This window comes from Oncorhynchus tshawytscha, linkage group LG30 (genome assembly GCF_018296145.1).
Source record: "Oncorhynchus tshawytscha isolate Ot180627B linkage group LG30, Otsh_v2.0, whole genome shotgun sequence".
NCBI lineage: Eukaryota > Metazoa > Chordata > Actinopteri > Salmoniformes > Salmonidae > Oncorhynchus > Oncorhynchus tshawytscha.
Window position 1 is genome coordinate 36,840,069 of NC_056458.1, and position 21,484 is coordinate 36,861,552.

The window sequence follows — 21,484 nt, forward strand, 5'->3', positions numbered from 1 at the left end:
CAATTCTGTGGTGTGCATGTTAATGCACACCCTCATTGGACAATACTGTGCTGACCTGATCCTGCCCCCTCCCAATTTAACCTTGCAACCTCATCGGCCGCACTGCTTCTTGACACAATGCCCACTTAACCCGGAAGCCAGCCACACCAATGTGTTGGAGGAAACACTGTGCACCTGGCGACCGTGTCAGCATGCACTGCGGCCGTCCCGCCACAGGAGTCGCTAGTGCGCGGGACAAGGACATCCCTGCTGGCCAAACCCACCCCTTAACTGACTTGCCTAATTAAATAAAGGGTTTAAAATAAAAAATAAAAAAAATAACAATTGAAAAACATTTTTCAAAAAGTTTGGTTGTTGCAGGATAGTTCCCATTGTAGCACATGGTCTCATCAGACTAGTATGGCAAATGAGCAAGCAAATGTGATAATGTAATTTTATATACAGCAGAAAATGTATACAGTACTTATGTTTGCATCAAATGTCCTACACCTTGAAAGTCGTGTATTGATTAGTATGTGGACACCTGCTCTCATTCTAAAATCATGGGCAGTAATATGGAGTTGCTGCTGCTCTTTGCTGCTATAACACCGCCACTCTTCTGGTAAAGCTTTCCACTAGATGTTGGAACATTGCTGTGGGGATTCCATTCAGTCACAAGGGCATTAGTGAGGTTGGGCAATTAGGTTTGGCTCGCAGTCGGCGTTCCAATTATTCCCAAAGGTGGTCGATGGGGTTGAGGTCAGGGCTCTGTGCAGGCCAGTCAAGTTCTTCCACACTGATGTCGACAAACCATTTCTGTATGGACCTAGCTTTGTGCACGGGGGCATTGTCATGCTGAAACAGGAAAGGGCCTTCCCCAAACTGTTGCCACAAAGTTGGAAGCACAAAATTGTCTAGAATGTCATTATATAATGTAGCATTAAGATTTCCCTTCACTGGAACTAATGGGCCTAGCCTGAACTATGAAAAACAGCCCAGACTATTATTCCTCCTCCCACTAACTTTACAGTATGCATTCATGAGGTAACATTCTCCTGGCATCCGCCTAACCCAGATTTGTCCGTCAGACTGCCATATGGTAAAGCGTGATTTATCACTCGAGAGAACGTGTTTCCACTGCTCCAGAGTCCAATGGCAGTGAGCTTTACACCAACCCAGCCGGCGCTTGGCATTGCGCATGGTGATCTTAGGCTTGTGTGCGGCTGCTCGGCCATGGAAAACCCATTTCATGAAGCTCCCAACGAACAGTTCTTCTGATGATGTTGCTTCCAGAGGCAGTTTGTAACTCAGTAGTGAGTGTTGCAACCGAGGACAGACAATTTATTACGCACTTCAGCACTCAACGATCCTGTTCTGTGAGCTTGTGTGGGCTATCAATTTGCGGCTGAGCCGTTGCCGCTGTGCAAATGAAACCCACTTCCGAAAGTGCTATCCTGAAATCCACCATCAGCAATTGATTGAATACTCGCTTTAGATGCTTGTAAAACTAAGGCAGCTATAAAAAATACTCTGTTTATCCCCCAAAAACTTTTGGCTATTGCCTGCCGGCAAATATTCAACTTTGCATTCATGAAATCATAAATTAAAGTATTACCATTCCCTTTCATTGGAATATCCAGTAATATTACTATGTTATACAAGTGTGCCGATTTTCATGCTTCTATACCAAAGTGAACAATCTGTTATTTTTTTGGAGCTTATCTACTGGACTAATCCTATGGTTAAATGTTACAATGGCCAGCACGGGATGAAAGTCGGTGACTACAGCATGTCCTCGTCAGTGAAAGTTTGGATGTGACTTGTCATAAGAGTCCTTGGCCATCTGGAGGATCTGCCCTGGTCGTTCTGGGGTTCAAAGCAAAGTGCTTGTCTGGAGGACATGCGGGTAAACAGGAAACAGCTCCAGGGGGGTTCGGGAGGAGGATAGGGCACTCAACATGGACGACACACAGCTTCTTGTCATGCCACCCTTGGCCTTGCCAAGAGGTTACCCTCCCCATTTGCATTATATGACACACTACTTTCCTTTTGGCCTTCACTGCATTGATCCCCCTTGACTGGATATTAACTTGGAGAATAAACTGGTAATACATTTTCAGAGGCACAGCATAATAACTATAAATTAATGATAGGCCTAATGATAACAATATTAGCTACAGAACACATGAGCAAGACATGACACCTATATGCGTATGTTTAGGAATAGGTGTTTATCCTGACCTATAAGCCATGTATAACAAGGGCCCAGGGCCTTTTTTGTTGTTGTCAGGTTGCAGATGGAAAAACTCTGAGCTCTGCTTATGTTGACTGCAGCCTAACAATGGAACACCAAGTGTTTGTTAGTGGTTTGAGTGGATGTAAATAGGATGGTTCATCCAATCTACATCTTTGAGTGAAATTAATCTTACCTGGAGTTGCTTTTTTAGGCCAGCAGTGACAGCAGCATCCACTTTAATCCACAGTTTACTTTTAGTAGTCAGCATGATTTAGGATCCACAAAAATGTATACAATGCAATATCCCAATGTTAGCAAAGCTGCACTACAAGCTGAAACACTGAAAGAAACTTGTAGACCATCGCTTTAAAGACAGTGGTAAAGGGTTGGGTGTATGTATGAGTATCACATGACGCATTAGCAGAGAGATGGGTCGCAGAGGCAATGTCCCTGGAGTCCATCCTGGCACACAATGAGTCAACCTATTGTGTGTAATAGAAATCCTGTTCAATCTGTCACTCATACTAAGTAGTATATTATTTTTATTAAGTAGTTTGGGCTCTCTTAAACAGGCAGATCAGGAGATGTACCAGCAGAGTCAGGCACATTACAGAACAGGTTCACCTGCATCCTCTCACACCATCCTGCATCCGCAAGCGCAAGGCAGATAAAGATGACTTTACTGTAGCTACACAAGGTCCAATGGAAATCTGACCTTCACTTTATCCCAACCCTCGCAATGCACACACACACACACACACACACACACACACACACACACACACACACACACACACACACACACACACACACACGCAAGTTAAAATTAAAGAGGGAGAGAAACTTCATGTTCCCAGCCTATTCGGTGGTAAAAGCTCAAACCAGGCTTGCCCTGTGGCAAAACAACTGGCTGCCCCCGTGCATGTACACACAATAAACAACAATCATAAATAAGAGTACACTCATTCCATGGTTCAGACGCTGATGTTGTCAAATTTACAGGGCTGCCTATTGGGCTGCCTATTGAAGTGAAAACATTGACGCGGCTGATGACCTTGACGTGTTGATTAGTGTGACCTAGCCACAGCAAACAAACACACAAACACCAGCAGATACCATTAGTAGAGTGACGGGTGGGGGTCTAAATAAATACACATGGACATATGATTAAATGGAATTACCGTAAAAGTAAATGGGCTAAATAAAAAGTGGAAATGCTGTATTTCATAAGAATTAGAATGCAAAAACAATATTAGTCACTATGATGAAGTTAATAAAAACTCTCCCAATTTTCAATATTTTTACAGTGCCTTATTAACTAGAAAATAACCAAGTAAATACAATACCTTGAAAGTATTTGAAGTTTAACAAAGAAAAAAAACATGATATTCTGTTCTATTCACTTACAAAGTTATGGACATCGGAATTATATATTCATTTTAAGCAACAATCCTCACTGATTTAATACCACAATCCTTACTTAGATTTTTTTATTTATAGATATAGCTATGGATGCAAGCATTGACAGTCCACGATGTCAAATAGAAATACATACATTTTACAGTCCATTTGGAAATCATTCAGACCCCATCACTTCTTCTACATTTTGTTATGTTATAGCATTATTCTAAAATGTATTAAATAAAACATTTCTCATCAATCAAAATAAATACCCCATAATGACAAAGCGAAAACAGGTTTTTAGACACAATTCTCCATAGAGCTCTGAAACAAGATTATGTCGAGCACAGATCTAGAAGGGTACCAAAAAATGTTTGCAGCATTGAAGATCCCCAAGAACAGAGTGGCCTCCATCTTTCTTAAATGGAAGAAGTTTGGACCACCAAGACTCAAACTGAGCAATCGAGGGAGAAGGGCCTTGGTCAGGGAGGTGACCAAGAACCCAATCGTCACTCAGAGCTCCAGAGATCTTCTGTGAAGATGGGAGAATCTTCCAGAAGGACAACCATCTCTGCAGCATACCACCAATCAGGCCTTTATGGTAGAGTGGCAAGACGGAAGCCACTCCTCAGTAAAAGGCACATGACAGCCCGCTTGCAGTTTGCCAAAAGGCACCTAAACACTCTCAGACCAAGAGAAACAAGATTTAACTCTTTGGCCTGAATGCCAAGGGTCACGCCTGGAGGAAACCAGGCGCCACTCATCACCTGGCCAATACCTTCCCGACGGTGAAGCATGGTGGTGGCAGCAGCATCATGCTGTGGGAATGTTTTTCAGAGGCAGGGACTGGGAGACTAGTCAGGATCGAGGGAAAGATGAACGGAGCAAAGTACAGAGAGACCCTTGATGCAAACCTGCTCCAGAGTGCTCAGGACCTCTGACTGGGGCGAAGGTTCAACTTCCAACAGGACAATGACCCTAAACACACAGCCAAGACAACGCAGGAGTGGCTTCGGGACAAGTCTCCAAATGTCCTTGTGTAGGACAGCCAAAGCCCGGATTTGAACCCAATCGAACATGTCTGGAGAGACCTGAAAATAGCTGTGCTGCGACACTCCCCGTCCAACCTGACAGAGCTTGAGACAATCTGCAGAGTAGATTGGGAGAAACTCCCCAAATACAGGTATGCCAAGCTTGTAGTGTCATCCCCAAGAAGACTTGGTGCTTCTACAAAGTACTGAGTAAAGGGTCTGAATACTTATGTAAATGTTATATTTCAGTTGTTTTTATTTTTATAAATTTGGGAGAAAAAAGATTTGCTTTGTCATTATGGGCTATTGTGTGTAGATTGATGAGGGAAAAAAACTATTTAATCAGTTTTAGAATAAGGCTGTAACGTAACAAAATGTAGAAAAAGTCAAGGGGTCTGAATACTTCCGAATGCACTGTATATTCTTTATTTTCTTAGCCTTGCCCTGCCAAAGCATTACAAGACAGCAGTGAAGGTGACTGCCCAACTCTATGGTGAACAAGACAGCAGGCAGCAGGCCCACAGCTAGGGTTGTGACGGTCATGGAATTTTGGATGAAGGTAATTGGCGGTCACTGCAATAACTGCTCGAATAGCACTGTTTTTTTTAAGAAGCACATTTTCTCCTCTGGTCCTGACTGCATATGCTGCCAACAAAATAGAATGAATAGAACGGGCGCCCTCATTCAAGTCAATGATGGCATAATGGGTGGAGTTGCAGCCATTGCAAGTGTACCCATAGGAACAAAGCAGGATGTAACAGCAGGAAGTAAAAGCAGGAAGAGTAGCCATCAACATGTGCTTTGATTTGTTGATTCAACTCAACTGACATTATAAAAAATACATTCCATTGCAAGAGCCAAATAAGTTATTTGAATGAACATTCTAAATGACCATGGAAATGATTGCATCACAATACCAGATAGACATTGCGAGTTTACCCATGAGTTTATCAGTCAAATTGCCATGGTTAGAGGTTCCATGCCCATTCTATTCATTCTATTTCTATGTGTGCTGCTGCAGGGAAGGGGGTGTTACCAAGTCAACCCAACACTCGTTTGCTACAACACCTTGCTTGTTTCAGCGAGTTGTTAAGAGTCCATGTTACCGCAGAAACAGACTCAACAGCACGAATGCCCAGCCGCCCCCTCTTCACTTCCTCTTTGTAGCTCTATAGTCAACATATTCATAATGTTGGCTATATGACATATATGAATCAATTTTCTATTTCATGTCTAACATATTTAGATCAAATGTACACAAAAGCTCTAGTCATGCATTTTCAGAGCACCAGATAGCTAAACCCTCTGGCTAATAGTGAGGGCTACTGCATATTGCCATTACACACAACATTTAAGAGGCTGCAAAAGTGCACATTAAAACAAATGGACTTTTCCCCTCTCTATTTATATTAAGTGCAGAAAGAACAGGACACAAGGAATGAAACTAACTGGAAGACTTTCTCTTCTAACAACACTGGAGGACCCATTCCGTATTGAAGGCTTACTTTTCATTCCTTGCACACATGTGCTGTTGCCATTACACTTAGCACATGTCCACCAATGTATTTTCCATCCGAGGTAAACCCTTAAAGTATTTTGAGGGAGTATGGGTAAAGCACACAAAATGTACCATTTACAGGAGTGCTCCCCATCGCTCCCGAGACCAAGTACTTTAATACCATCTAATAGCAAATCAATGTTGGTGGATCACTTATTGTTTAAGGGTTTCAGACTGGGAGAGAAACCATCTTCCCAGTACCTCTGCACACGGTGGATATTCCTGGGCCAAATGTGAAATATTTTATTTTAGTGCAATCTGCTTCAAAAGGGGATGGACTAGCAAGGAGCCATTAAATGAGAGGACAGGGTTGTTTACTGTGGCGCTGATGTACAGTACCTACCTACCAACCCTTTACACACACACACACACACACACACACACACACACACACACACACACACACACACACACACACACACACACACACACACACACACACACACACACACACACACACACACACACACACACACACACACACACACACTATTAAAGGACAGTGCCTCTGTTAGAGGGAGAGCAAAATCGGGATAGGGGCCTTCCAAAACAATTTACAGTCCTATTCCTATTGAATCATCCAGTCAATGTACACCTGCATGCATCCATTAACTGCCTGAACAGAAAACACTATTAGAACCAACAATGAATCAAATGTAATACAGCTATTCATGCCAGGGAGAATTATATTTTGGGGGAGTACATTGTCTCCTCAATGGTCCTCCTCTGACATTCATTAGATTAAAAGAAACAGAGCCATTGATGGCCCTGGATGAATTCTCCAATTCTCCAGATGTTTCCCGGGAGATAAAGTAATTCTAGCGTTTAGAGACGCCATTGCAAATCAGGAGACATAAGAGCATCCAGATAATAAGATGCATTGATAAGTTGCATTGAAAATGGCTTACATTGGCGAGGTGTTCAGCCATTGTGAGGAGCCGTTTTTCAGCTCCCGCTTCATAACCTGTGATAAATAGTAAGGAGGTTGAACAGTTACGTGTCCGAAATGGCACACTATTCCCTATATAGTACACTACTTTTTTACCTATGGTCTCCGGTCAAAAGTAGTGCACTATACCGGGAATAGGGTGCAAATTGGGACGCATCCAGTGATTTTTCAAAACTGTCAATCATACAGTTATGAATTAGATCATTTTTTGGGGTGTCACTCCACAATGATACAAAATCTGTTATTTTTTAAACCACATTGTGGACCACTCAAATGTAGTTTTGAGACACTAAAAACAATCAGTGGAACATGGTACAGGCATCATCTATAATACATTACAACATCCATACACATGTGTGCATACACAAAGGGTGCATTTAGACAGTGAATATCAGCAAGAACTTCTGAATTAGCAATAACTACCACCAAAGCTGTGTTTGCACATCCATCCATCCATCCATCCGGGACAATGGCACTGCATATCAAGGACTTCCCTCTAGGCATAGAAGCAATAGCTCAGGTTCCATGCAGCCACAGATACAATTAGTGACAGACTGGTAACAAGGTCAAAGATAGAACTAACCTCAGATCTGATTATCAAAATACTCTGGCTTGGGTCCAACTGTTACTAAGCAACAGCTGTCGAATGACGTCTATTGTTTACAGTCTTTGATACTGGGGCACCAACAGATTTCCAGGTAAGAAGAGATTGTATTGACATAGAAATGAAATACAATCACAGTGCATCCCTACTGGAAATGTGATTGTTTCCATGTTGGAAATACAATAATTACATATTAACACATTTTATTTGAACACAAATTGAATTGTAACCAAATAAAATTCAAATATTTGCTTTCACAAACACCTGAAAAGTAAGTTTAGAATGCAGTTTTAGTTCCCTGTATTGAAACACATTATCAAGTCATTTCAAATGCCATGGAACCTGTTAGAATTGTAAATGGAACGTTAGTTTTGTGTAAAAATTTCCAGTAGGGTATAACATGCTTCTTCTCAGTAAAAATTGCTTACCACTCATATTTGATGAATTGAACGGTACAGCAGCTTTAGATACGAACTTTGTAATTACAACACAAAGTGACATGATGTTGAAGCTGTGTAGAGGGATGAGAGAATCATTCCTAGAGGTCTCCTAAGAGCTGCATTGGCAATACAATTGCCAGAAAAGCTCTCAAAAAAGGTCCCTTGGCACACTCATAAAATCACATCAGTGACCTCACTGTCTTGAGTCAACAAGTCTGGATGAGACAAACGTTCCCTTTCAAGCCTACCAGAGAACACCTAATGCCTGGTCTTGCTTGATTGAGACGGATGCTGCTTTGATAACAAGTCTGTTGGCGAAAAGAGGAGACAACCGCATTTCAAAGAATCTCTCTCAGAAGAACCAAGTCAGACAGATTGTTTTCTTTCCAATTAATGCAACTAAAAGAAGGGTGGCCTGTTTAAATATTCATCCTCCTGTCCTGTCTTTGGTAAAGGTGACCTTGTGAGCATATGGTGTTTAACAAGACAGTTACTGTGTAGCCTTTTCAACTGCAAACACTAACCTAAATTAATTCAGCAAAAAGGCATGAGGGGGTGTGGTATATGGCCAACATACCATGGCTAAGGGCTGTTCTTAGTCACGACGCATTGCGGAGTACCACAAACCCCTGAGGTGCCTTATTGCTATTATAAATTGGTTACCAACATAATTAGAGCAGTAAAAATAAATGTTTTGTCATACCCGTGGTATACAGTCTGATATACCACAGCTGTCAGCCAATCAGCATTTAGGGCTTGAACGACCCAGTTTATAATTTACATTATATCATATCTTCCACATGTCACTCCACTGTTGATAGATGGTTAAAATAACAAACCCGTCATACTTGTATGTAAACATCTGACGTTTTCTGATTCAGTGTTTCTCAGGCCATTGGAATTCCACCAGTGTGAGCACTTATTATGAGATCAATTGCACATTGACATTTCATATTAAATTAAATTTGAACACAAATCAATATTGGCTTAACCTCGCATAAGTCTATATAGGTTTTAAATCACTCATGTATTTGCAAATCCGTTATTGCATCAAGCCATATACCGGTATAACAGTAAAGAAAAGACGTGGTGGTCATTGGTACACATCTCAAGGAGAAACCATTGGTGCATCCGTCTTTGCCGTAGGAAGATGTTGTTTACTGTGTGTGTCCAGAATACTCATGTGCCTGGGGCTGCGTATCAAATGGCCCCCTTTTCTGTACATAGTGCGCTCCATGGGCCCTGGTCAAAAGTAGTGCACTTTACAGGTAATGGGGTGCCAATTGAGAAGTGGCCTTGGTATGTCGACCATGACATTTAAGACCCCAAGAAAAAAAGATTCTGATATATTAATGAGTTCATTTCCAAATTTCCCCCTCAGCCATAGTCATATCATGCTCCTGAGTGGCGCAGCGGTCTAAGGCACTGCATCTCACTACAGTCCCTGGTTTGAATCCAGGCTGTATCACATCTGGCTGTGATTGGGAGTCCCATAGGGCGGCGCATAGTTGTCCGGGTTTGGCCGTCATTGTAAATAAGAATTTTTCTTAACTGACCTGCCTAGTTAAATATATATTTTTTAAATTAAGCCTTCACATCTTGGTCAATAACTATGGTTGTATTTCAACTCTGACGAGAAAACAATTAGTATGCTAATGCCAAACATGTTAGGTCGTCCAATAGGTTTGAAATAATAACTGATAGAAGTCTCGATCTCTACTTTATGCTATTCACCCTCTCTTACTGCAACTGCCACCCTCTCTTACTGCAACTGCCACCCTCTCTTACTGCAACCCTCCGGAAGACCTTCTGTGATACACGGTGGTACTTGTGTCCACTCTGGTACAGTATGCTGCAAATTAACTATATGAACTGGAGTTTCTTTATACAGTAAAACAAAACACTAACAATGTCTATAAATGCAAATATATGCTCTGATGAGCCATGTTGGGCAGCAACACTGGTCTAGTCATAGCACTGTTGACTACGGACCACACATGTTCCCTTGTGGAATCAAACTCTGCCTGTAGCTTTATATCTGTATGCATGGATCTACCTGTCTCCCCCTCTCATTTGGGACTTTCCATCTAAATAAAGAGAATATACTAATAACTGCGGTTAAATCAGAGAAGCGGCATGAGCCAATCAAGGCCTCCGATCTTGGGGATAACAAGTCTGTGGAGTAATTATGACAACAGGGAGTCAAGATGGAGAGCCGGTCTGAGTGTGTTTCTTCCCCTGGGGGAGCCACACACAACAAGACCCTGCCACTTACTAACCACACACACACACACACACACACACACACACACACACACACACACACACACACACACACACACACACACACACACCAAGAGCCTGTTTTCCCGAATTAGACAGATTTCCCTGACAAACATCCTTCACCTACTGCGTCTGGGCGTTAATTAAACCAGCTTATAATTCCCAAAGTTCACATTGCTTGTTGAAGGAAGGCTAATTGCTGATGCAAGATTCATGCATTTTTGCAAGAAGATATTACCACGGATACAGACCTTACTGTAGGTCGATAAGTAGTGACGACATCTGTGACAATGACGACATCTTTTCTGAATTAGTCCATATCAAATACCGTTTGCCTTGCTCAGAGCAAGGCAAGTAGGGAGGACTCCAATCTCAGCAGACAAGACTCAATTCTCTCCCGCCTGTGCAATTACACCGCAGCATTAAAGCTATTTTTCATTGAAAGTCCCAAGGCTAAGTGAAAACAAATGAGAAAGCACAGATTCATAGTCCTTGGCCAGGCCATGACTCATGCATAATATAATAGAACTGCGTTTCTCACTAATTCACCCCTCTCTCACTCTACATAAAGGATTGACACACGGTTTGCCGGGGTGCCACAAAGGAGTGGCTGCGCCTGAAAATGACATCCAACCAAAGTCAATAGTTACTTATAAAGAGGTGAGGGGCGAGAACGGTGCTGAGGAAATGGCTGCAATGGGTTAGCCCGTAGAAGAGGAGGGGGATTAGGGGGAGGATCCTGTAGGTCAGATAGGGACACAAGTCTGGCAGTGTCACAGACAGACAGACAGACAGACAGACAGACAGACAGACAGACAGACAGACAGACAGACAGACAGACAGACAGACAGACAGACAGACAAGACAGACAGACAGACAAGACAGACAGACAGACAAGACAGACAGACAGACAAGACAGACAAGACAGACAGACAGACAAGAACACACAGACAGACAGACAGACAGACACACAAGACAGACAAGACAGACAGACAGACAGACAAGACAGACAAGACAGACAGACAGACAGCGAAACACACAGACAGACAGACAGACACACAAGACAGACAAGACAGACAGACAGACAGACAGACAGCGAAACACACAGACAGACAGACACACAGACCATAGCCTGTCTGAAGAAGAAGCTCTTATACCCCTCTCTCTGACCGCTATGCAGATGGGAGTGAGACTGCCTCTCCCTAACCTAATGTCTCTGTTGTGGGATGTTAAAGGATGGGCCAACTAGACTTTAATCACCGTTGAGAATCATTGAGCAATTAGTGGTATAGTAGCACTTTGAAAATGTGCTATATTAATTAAAATTGTTGTTATTCACTGGAATTAAATAACTAAATCAGTGTAATTCACATTTTTGTTCATTTACAGATGTAGGATCTGAATTTGATCACTCTTTTATTGCTGACTTGTAGTGTATTTGCTTATCAAAAAGACTTCTAAAGTTTGGAATTTCTACTTAGAAATTTTAGACTTGATTTGCCCTAAATAAAAATGTACCAACCCCTACAAAAATGTCCATTCATTTGAATCCACATAATAATTCAAATTTCCTTTTGCTGCAGGATTATTTTGCGAAGAAAACTGGCTCAAATTAATGTCCTATATCTGTAACTGTCAAATCCATTGTTGATGATGACTAACAGAAAAGCATCATGGGAAATGAGGAAACAAATGATACGCAGGAATATTCCTTTCATAATGTTCTTTTGAACATTTCTTTGATAACATTCTACTTCCACACTGAGATGGAAGTACCAATTATGTAGTGAGAAGAAACAAAAACAAAAAGGGGGAACACTAGTAAAAACAAATAAATATAATTGCAATAACCTGCCCCTAGGCAGTTAACCTAGCGGTTAGGAGCATTGTGCCAGTAAACAAAAGGTCACTGGTTCAAATCCCTGAGTTGACTCCTATAAGTTGCTCTGGATAAGCGTGACTGCTAAAATGCAGTATGCACAACAGACAACAATTGTTACTTTGTGACACTGATCAACCAAACAGAATATCATAGATGAATGACTGGTGGCAAAACAAATACAACTAGTGTTTAGGTGACACTGACAATGAGTCGCAAACACACGTGGTATTCCTTGGGTAAAAAGAGGTTTATGAGATACAGAAGTCAACAGGACCGACCGCACATAAATCCATGGGATCACACAGAAAGATAACAAATTCATCTGATTCTACATGTTACCTTCCAAGTAGAACGAAAACATTTGAAAAGAGTCAAGTGAACCTCATGCGTGGCTCATCAACGGACCCCAAAAGCACTGTAAAGAAATCAAATAAAAAAACAACTTTCCAGTGATAAAAGGGAGTAAAAAACTTGCCAGGTAGTTTGCTGCAGTCACACCAGGGTATGTAAGATCAAAACGAGTAACCAGTGCAGGCTGCAGGTAAGAAGTAAAAGACAACGTCACTCGCAAGTTAGGAAGACAAAAGAGAGATGATTATTTCATAAAGATAGGGAGCTGCAGGCTATGGGGGTACACAGTCATACTCCACAGAGGGCAAAAAGAGGGAGGGAGCCAGAGAGGGAGAGAGAGAAGGTGAAAATGAGAATGCAGGAGAGCAATGTTAGGGTTGAATGCGGATGAGAGAAAGTGAGAGAGTCTTACTTCCTGCATATGAGCCAATGAGGAAGGAGCCTCTAAGAAGCGCTCCCTTAGGGCCAGATTTAGTCATGTCCAAAGTCTGCAACTGTTTCATTCCCTTAACTGTTCTTAAGGGAATGGAAGACAGACAACAGATACAAACTTCTGGTAAAAAATGCTTAGTTAACCTGGCCCTCTAATGCTATAGCACCAGTAGCGGTTGTCCTCACTCCTATGTTGGTTTTTACAAAGTTATAATTTCCCAAAGAACTCAAAATATAGTGAACCTAGACCAAAACCCTATAACCCACCCAAACCCTAAAGCAAACTATGCACTGCTAAATGCTAGTCACTGTAACTAACTGCCGTGCCAAACCAGGAGAACGGCCTGGTGAGCGCAAGTTAGCTCTTACCTGCAGAATTACCAAGATAGGTCGTACTCTCACCCGATGCTGTGACACAAGTAGGAGGGGAGTACAAGTTATTCCTCATGGCTCAGTCCCAGCTGGCTTTGAATAAAATTGATATCAGAATAACAGTTTCCAATGCAACGTGCTAAAACACACAGAATTCCAACACCTTGCTATGGATAACAGAGTTCTCTAAGAAAAATACTAAATTATGGAAAGCAGCAAATGTGCCGCAAAGTTACATCCCTTACAAAGTCCCATTTTAATCAACAGACTAACCTAACTACACATGCAATCGTTGTAGAAACTCACCTTTCCTTTTGCATTTTAGGGACTGACTAAAGATCCACGTGGTTAGAAAAATAGTCTGAATTTACCCGAATCAAAGCTTACCAGTACATAATGAATCTGCATTTCAAAATCTCCTCAACAACATTGAGTTTTTTGTCCACAGCCTGTCAACGACTCCATTCGACTGTCATGGCAGATATTGGACCACTTGTGTCACAGTGTTGTTTCAAATCCAAGATCTGCTTCCGTTGATATATGGTATCCCTGTTTTGAGACCTTCTATCAGCGACAGTGGAGTTGGGACGGGCAGCATTTGATCAATTCCCTGTCCGCTGTTAAGTTGCTATCATCCAGACACTGGGCTGTAACGTCCGACTCAATAATAATATAACCTTGCAAAATATTGGTAATAACGCTGCAGATTCTCAGGCACTCTAAGCTATGAAAGAGAGTCGTCACTTTCATCAACACCAGACTAGAATACTGAGTTTCTTTGTGACAGTTGAATCTGTGCTATTGAGGGCAGGTTACCCACATACCCACAGAGAGAAAAAAGCTTACAGTATGTGTGATTTCTCCTCCATCCCTCTCAGTTTACATGTGCCACAGATTGCAAATTGGCTCCTATACCCTATTCCCTATATAGTGTACTACTTTTGACCAGGGCCCATTGGGCTCCAGTCAAATGTAGTGCACTATATAGGGCATAGGGTGCAATTTGGGACAAAGCAACAAGTTGACCTGTTGCCTAATCTCCTCACAATACAATCTAAAGTAGGCTCAGGGTAATGCCCCATCACATCAGATATTTCTTTATCTGAACGAGATAGGGGATGTGGACACTAAAAGGGCAGTCTGTAATAGTATCCAACACAATCTCCAAATAAAATTGAGGCTTCTAAGCCCACAAACGATTGTATTACATCAGATACACAGGGGTCAAGAGAGGAGGCCTAGAACAGGACTATTACAGGAAAGATATTATATCAGTCAGCCAACTATTCAATTAAATATCCTTTACCTTTGTTTGATCAAAATATCAAAATAAATCAAGATTAGACTCTAGACAGGTTCAAACAATGAGAGTTTTCTACAAAAGTATTCTAACATTTTTATTTTTATTTCAATCACACCTTAATTCAAATTTAAATTAAGTCCAAGACAAATCCAAATATATTGTCACTCAACAATCTACCCCCTGCAATTCACTAACGTCCTGTCCAGGGGGTGCTACAGAAACAGGAGACGGGCTACTGCCCTATGGGCCATTCTACTAAAACTGTGCATGCTGTTTCTACTAATCAGAGGTGGTTAGCGTGTATACATTCTCCTTTGATTCCCATTCTGTTCCCACATTGTCCCCAGCTGGCCAGCATTGTGTTCTGAGCTCCAGGGTAAAGTTACCCTAGGTACTGATCAACAATCCAAACCTTAACCACTAATGGGGAAAATTATAAACTGATCCTAAATCAGCATCTAGGTAAACTTCACCCAACAGTGTTCAAGCAACAATGATTGTTTTAATGAGGCTCATTTAAAACTGAGCACTCACCGCCACCTGCTGTTCATATACTTTATTACAATCAGGAAGTGAATGAAAATGACTGAGTAAAATGCATGATAGTTAGGCAATTAGCTTGTAAAGTAATCTCCTTATTAATCTATTCTCATTGGTTGAGTGCCACATCAACAACTCAATGGAGGACGTTATTTAACATGAATCAATGATTGTATAAATCCTTTTTCCATGTGGTCAAGCACATCAGACCCCCCACACACACACTGTGCTAATACATGTTCAATAACTTTTTGTGTGACGTACATTACCAAGTGCATTATACAGTTTTATAAACCCAGGAAGTTTAGGTTCTGGATGCTGATTGACTGAAATAGCATTTCAGCCGTGTGCATTTCAGCCGTGTGTGTATCAGACAATATACTACTTGTTTACTGTTCTATTTAAATTGGTAACCAGTTTATAATAGCAGAAAGGCACTTGAGGGTTTGTGTTATATGGCCAATATACCACAGCTAGAAGCTGCATCCAGAAATGCCGCTTCGCGTCGTGCATAAGAACAGCTCTTAGCCGTGGTATATTGGCCATATACCACAGCCCCTCGGGCCTTATTGCTTAAATATAACACCCCCCCCTTGGGCCTGATTGCCTCTAGTGACTCCCCATCCCGGATCCGGGAGCGTAATCATCGACTGACACTAATTAGCATAACGCAACGGACATAAATATTACTGGAAAATATTCCTATTGAAGAAAATCACAAGTGAAATATACTGAGACACAGCTTAGCCTTTTGTTAATCATCCTGTCATCTCAGATTTTCAAAATATGTTTTACAGCCAAAGCTAGACAAGCATTTGTGTATGTTTATTGATAGCCTAGCATAGCATTTTGTCCAGCTAGCAGCAGGTAACTTGGTCACGGAAATCCGAAAAGCAATCAAATTAAATCGTTTACCTTTGATGAGCTTCGGATGTTTTCACTCACGAGACTCCCAGTTAGATAGCCAATGTTCATTTTTTCCAAAAATATTATTTTTGTAGGCGAAATAGCTCCGTTTGTTCTTCACGTTTGGCTGAGAAATCGACCGGAAATTACGGTCACGAAAACGCCGAAAAATATTCCAAATTAGCTCCATAATATCGACAGAAACATGGCAAACGTTGTTTATAATCAATCTTCAAGGTGTTTTTCAAATATCTATTCGATAATATTTCCACCGGGACAATTGGTTTTTCAGTAGGACCGATTGGAATAATCCTCTGCTACCTCTGTATTTTACGCGAGAGTCGCTCTGAGAGCCATCAGGCGACCACGTACACAATGTAGCCGCTTACGGGTATTCTTCAACATAAATGCGTAAAACTACGTTACAATGCTGTAGACACCTTGGGGAATACGTAGAAAAAGTAATCTGGTTGATAGCCCATTCACTGCTCAATAGGGACGCATTGGAACGCAGAGCTTTCAAAATACGAGGCACTTCCGGATTGGATATTTCTCAGGCTTTCGCCTGCAATATCAGTTCTGTTATACACACAGACAATATTTTTACAGTTTTGGAAACTTTAGAGTGTTTTCTATCCTAAGCTGTCAATTATATGCATATTCTATTATCTTGTCCAAACAAAATATCCCGTTTACTTTGGGTATGTTATTTTTCCAAAAGATATATTCCTTTAAAAAGTAATTGAATCATAATCTTTCGTTATACATTTTTCTAAAATAGTCTAATGCATCCATTGCAGATATGAACCTGCCCATGTACATCTCATTTCAAGAAAAAAGAGATTTGACCAGGATAGAGTTTTCTATCCTGGTCAGATCCTTTAGTCATTGAACATATGGGTCATGTTCATTAGGGCATGTAGTACACCCTTAGAAAAAAGGGTTATACAAAAGGGTTCTTCTTCGGCTGTCTCCCCATAGGCGTCGGGGGTAGGCCATATAAAAATGTGATTCACATTTTTTTTAAATAAATAATAATTTATACATTTGGGTGAGTTTTTTTTCTAGCCTGAGTAGTTTTGTTTCACTGCCAAAAATACAATTAAACCATCTAGTGTTCAGCAGAAATAACAACACAATGTCAAATACAGGTAGCCTGGTCAAATAATTAACATCCAACCACATTAACCATTACTCTCACGCGGGAAACCTTCACTCTTGAGCAGACATTTAGAAACGAAACACGACAATTTGAAAAATATGCCACGGTAAGTTTTTTTGGCCAAGAATAAAGACGACTTTCGAGTAGTAAGACATGTATAAAAGCAACGGATACCATTAACCAACAATTACCATTTAAAAAATATATATATATTGTGCTATTGACTGTACGCTTGTTTATTCCATGTGTAACTCTGTGTTGTTGTTTGTGTCACACTGCTTTGCTTTTTGTAAATGAGAACTTGTTCTCAACTGACCTACCTGGTTAAATAAAGGTGAAATAAAACAATTAAGAAGGGGCTAGAAGCATCTTATATGGTGAGCTACCGAGTGGCCAGGACAGGCAAACTCCATACTATTGTGGAGGACTTAATTCTACCTGCTGCCGCAGATATGGCTGGGACAATGCTGGGGGAAAAGGCCCCAAAAAATATACAGACAATTCCTTCAAACAACACTGTTTCACGACGCATCAGTGTCATGGCAGGAGATGTTTTGAAACAATTACTGCTTTGCATACAAGCCAGTGAATTATATGCGTTACAGCTGGATGAGTCCACAGACGTGGTGGGCCTGGCACAGCTCCTGGTATATGTCCGTTATGTTTCTGGGGGATCAATTAAGGAAAACATCCTCTTCTGCAAACCAATGGAAACCAAGACAACATGAGAGGATATTTTGAAAGTATTGGACAGCTTTGTGACATCAAATGGTCTTTGGTGGTCAAGCTGTGTTGGTATCTGTACTGATGGAGCAAAAGCCATGACAGGGAGACATAGTGGAGTGGTAACGCGCGTGCAAGCAGTTGCTCCCAATGCCACTTGGGTACATTGCAGCATCCACCGAGAGGCTCTTACTGTCAAGGGAATGCCTGACAGCTTGAAATATTTCTCACAAGACTGGCCTATCTGGGTGATGTTTTTTCTCGTCTGAATGATCTGAATCTAGGATTACAGGGACTCTCCGCAACTATATTCAATGTGCAGGACAAAAGTGAGGCTATGATTAAGAAGTTGGAGCTCTTCTCTGTCTGCATTAACAAGGACAACACACAGGTCTTTCCATCATTGTATGATTATTTGTGTGCAAATGAACTCAAGCTTACGGACAATATCAAATCTGATATAGCGAAGCACCTGAGTGAGCTGGATGCGCAATTACGCAGGTACTTTCCCAAAACGGACGGCACAAACAATTGGATTCGTTATCCCTTTCATGCATCGCCTCCAGTCCACCTACCAATATCGGAACAAGAGAGCCTCGTCAAAATTGCAACAAGCGGTTCGGTGAAATTTTTATTTAATCAGAAGTCACTGCCAGATTTCTGGATAGGGCTGCGCTCAGAGTTTTTTGCATTGGCAAATCGCGCTGTTAAGACACTGATGCCCTTTGCAACCACGTACCTATGTGAGAGTGGATTCTCGGCACTCACTAGCATGAAAACGAAATACTGGCACAGACTGTGTGTGGAAAATGATTTAAGGGCTTTCTCCTATAGAGCTCGATTTTTATGGAATGGTCTGCCTACCCATGTGAGAGACACAGACTCGGTCTCAACCTTTCAGTCTTTACTGAAGACTCATCTCTTCAGTGGGTCATATGACTGAGTGTAGTCCGGCCCAGGAGTGTGAAGGTGAACGGAAAGGCTCTGGAGCAACGAACCGCCCTTGCTGTCTCTGCCTGGCCGGTTCCCCTCTCTCCACTGGGATTCTCTGCCTCTAACCCTATTACAGGGGCTGAGTCACTGGCTTACTGGTGTTCTTTCATGCCGTCCCTAGGAGGGGTGCGTCACTTGAGTGGGTTGAGTCACTGATGTGATCTTCCTGTCTGGGTTGGCGCCCCCCCTTGGGTTGTGCCGTGGCGGAGATCTTTGTGGGCTATACTCGGCCTTGTCTCAGGATGGTAAGTTGGTGGTTGAAGATATCCCTCTAGTGGTGTGGGGGCTGTGTTTTGGCAAAGTGGGTGGGGTTATAGCCTTCCTGTTTGGCCCTGTCCGGGGGTATCATCGGATGGGGCCACTGTGTCTCCTGACCCCTGCTGTCTCAGCCTCCAGTATTTATGCTGCAGTAGTTTTATGTGTCGGGGGGCTAGAGTCCGTTTGTTATATCTGGAGTACTTGTCCTGTCTTATCCGGTGTCCTGTGTGAATTTAAGTATGCTCTCTCTAATTCTCTCTTTCTCTCTCTCGGAGGACCTGAGCCCTAGGACCATGCCTCAGGACTACCTAGCATGAGGACTCCTTGCTGTCCCCAGTCCACCTGGCCGTGCTGCTGCTCCAGTTTCAACTGTTCTGCCTGTGGCTATGGAATCCTGACCTGTTCACCGGACGTGCTACATGTCCCAGACAGCAGCTGTTTTCAACTCTCTAGAGACAGCAGGAGTGGTAGAGATACTCTCAATGATCAGCTATGAAAAGCCAACTGACATTTACTCCTGAGGTGCTGAGGTGCTGACTTACTACACCCTCGATAACTACTGTGATTATTATTATTTGACCATTTATGAACATTTGAACATCTTGGCCATGTTCTGTTATAATCTCCACCCGGCACAGCCAGAAGAGGACTGGCCACCCCTCATAGCCTGGTTCCTCTCTAGGTTTCTTCCTAGGTTTTGGCCTTTCTAGGGAGTTTTTCCTAGCCACCGTGCTTCTACACCTGCATTGCTTGCTGTTAGGGGTTTTAGGCTGGGTTTCTGTACAGCACTTTGAGATATGAGGCGGCAGGGTAGCCTAGTGGTTAGAGTGTTGGACTAGTAACTGAAAGGTTGCAAGTTCAAATCCCCGAGCTGACAAATATGTCGTTCTGCCCCTGAACAGGCAGTTAACCCACTGTTCCTAGGCCGTCATTGAAAATAAGAATTTGTTCTTAACTGACTTGCCTGGTTAAATAAAGGTTAAAAAATGTTTTTTAAATATCAGCTGATATACAAAGGGCAACATAAATACATTTGATTTAAGACTGAGACTCTCTCCAATATAACCCAACATTGCAGAGTTATGTGCATCCTTTCAAGAACACCCTTCTCATTAACCTGTGGTGAGTTATTCACCATTTTTGATGAACAAATATGTTTTTATATGTAAGATGTCTAAATAAAGAGCAAAATTATTGATTATTATTATTATTTGTGCCCTGATCCTATAAGAGCTCTTTGTCACTTCCCACGAGACGGGTTGTGACAAAAACTCACACTCATTCATATGTTTAATAATTTAATTGTATAGTGTGTGTGTGGCAGGCTTACAATGATGGCTAAAAACAACATTTGAGGGTGCACTGACCCTGGTACTAGAGGGGGTACGCAGCTGGAGGTTGAATGTTTGAAGGGGTACGGGACTATAAAAAGTTTGGGAACCACTGCCTTAGGAGAACCCTTTTTGGGTTCCATGTAGAACCCTTTGTGGAAACGGTTTTACATGGAACCCTAAAGGGTTCTAGCTGGAACCAAAAAGGGTTCTTCAAAGGGTTCTTCTATGGGGACAGATGAAGAACCCTCATAGGTTCTAGATAGCACCGTTTTTTTTGTGTGGACAATGTTTAAGAGTTTCTTACTGGACAATTCCAGGTAGTCCTTCCCTTTTCCAGTCCATTTTCTTATATTTGGTGCCTAATGAAATAAACATGACGACGTACTTTTGTTAGCAATAGCACACCGAGTTGCACTAGTTATGAGAGGCTTACCGAAGACTCAGGACAGGAACCACAATAGCTTTTGAATTAATCAAGATAGTGAGAGAGGGGGAATGGCTAAGAGGAATGAGAGGAAGAGATAGGGAGAAAGAAACAGAAAGAACAAGGAAGAGATAAGAGAGAAAGAGAACAAGACTAACAGGGAGAGGAAAGAGGGGAACGAGGGACACCATGTTGGCAGCCACGCATGGTGTGGTTTGGCAAGTTCTCGTCAGGGGCTTCCCAGTGAGCAAAACTGGTTGGCACAGTTTTGCTGTAGAAATGACTTATTTGTAACCAATTTTGCTCACTGGGTTGGGGGTGCA

At 41.9% G+C, this 21,484-nt stretch overlaps 1 protein-coding gene across 16 annotated transcripts in view; it reads right to left on the bottom strand.

Moving 5' to 3' along the window:
• The window catches only part of LOC112228216 (disks large homolog 2), a 288,349-nt gene that overhangs the window by 139,871 nt on the left and 126,994 nt on the right, over positions 1–21,484 (bottom strand). The window lies entirely within an intron of this gene.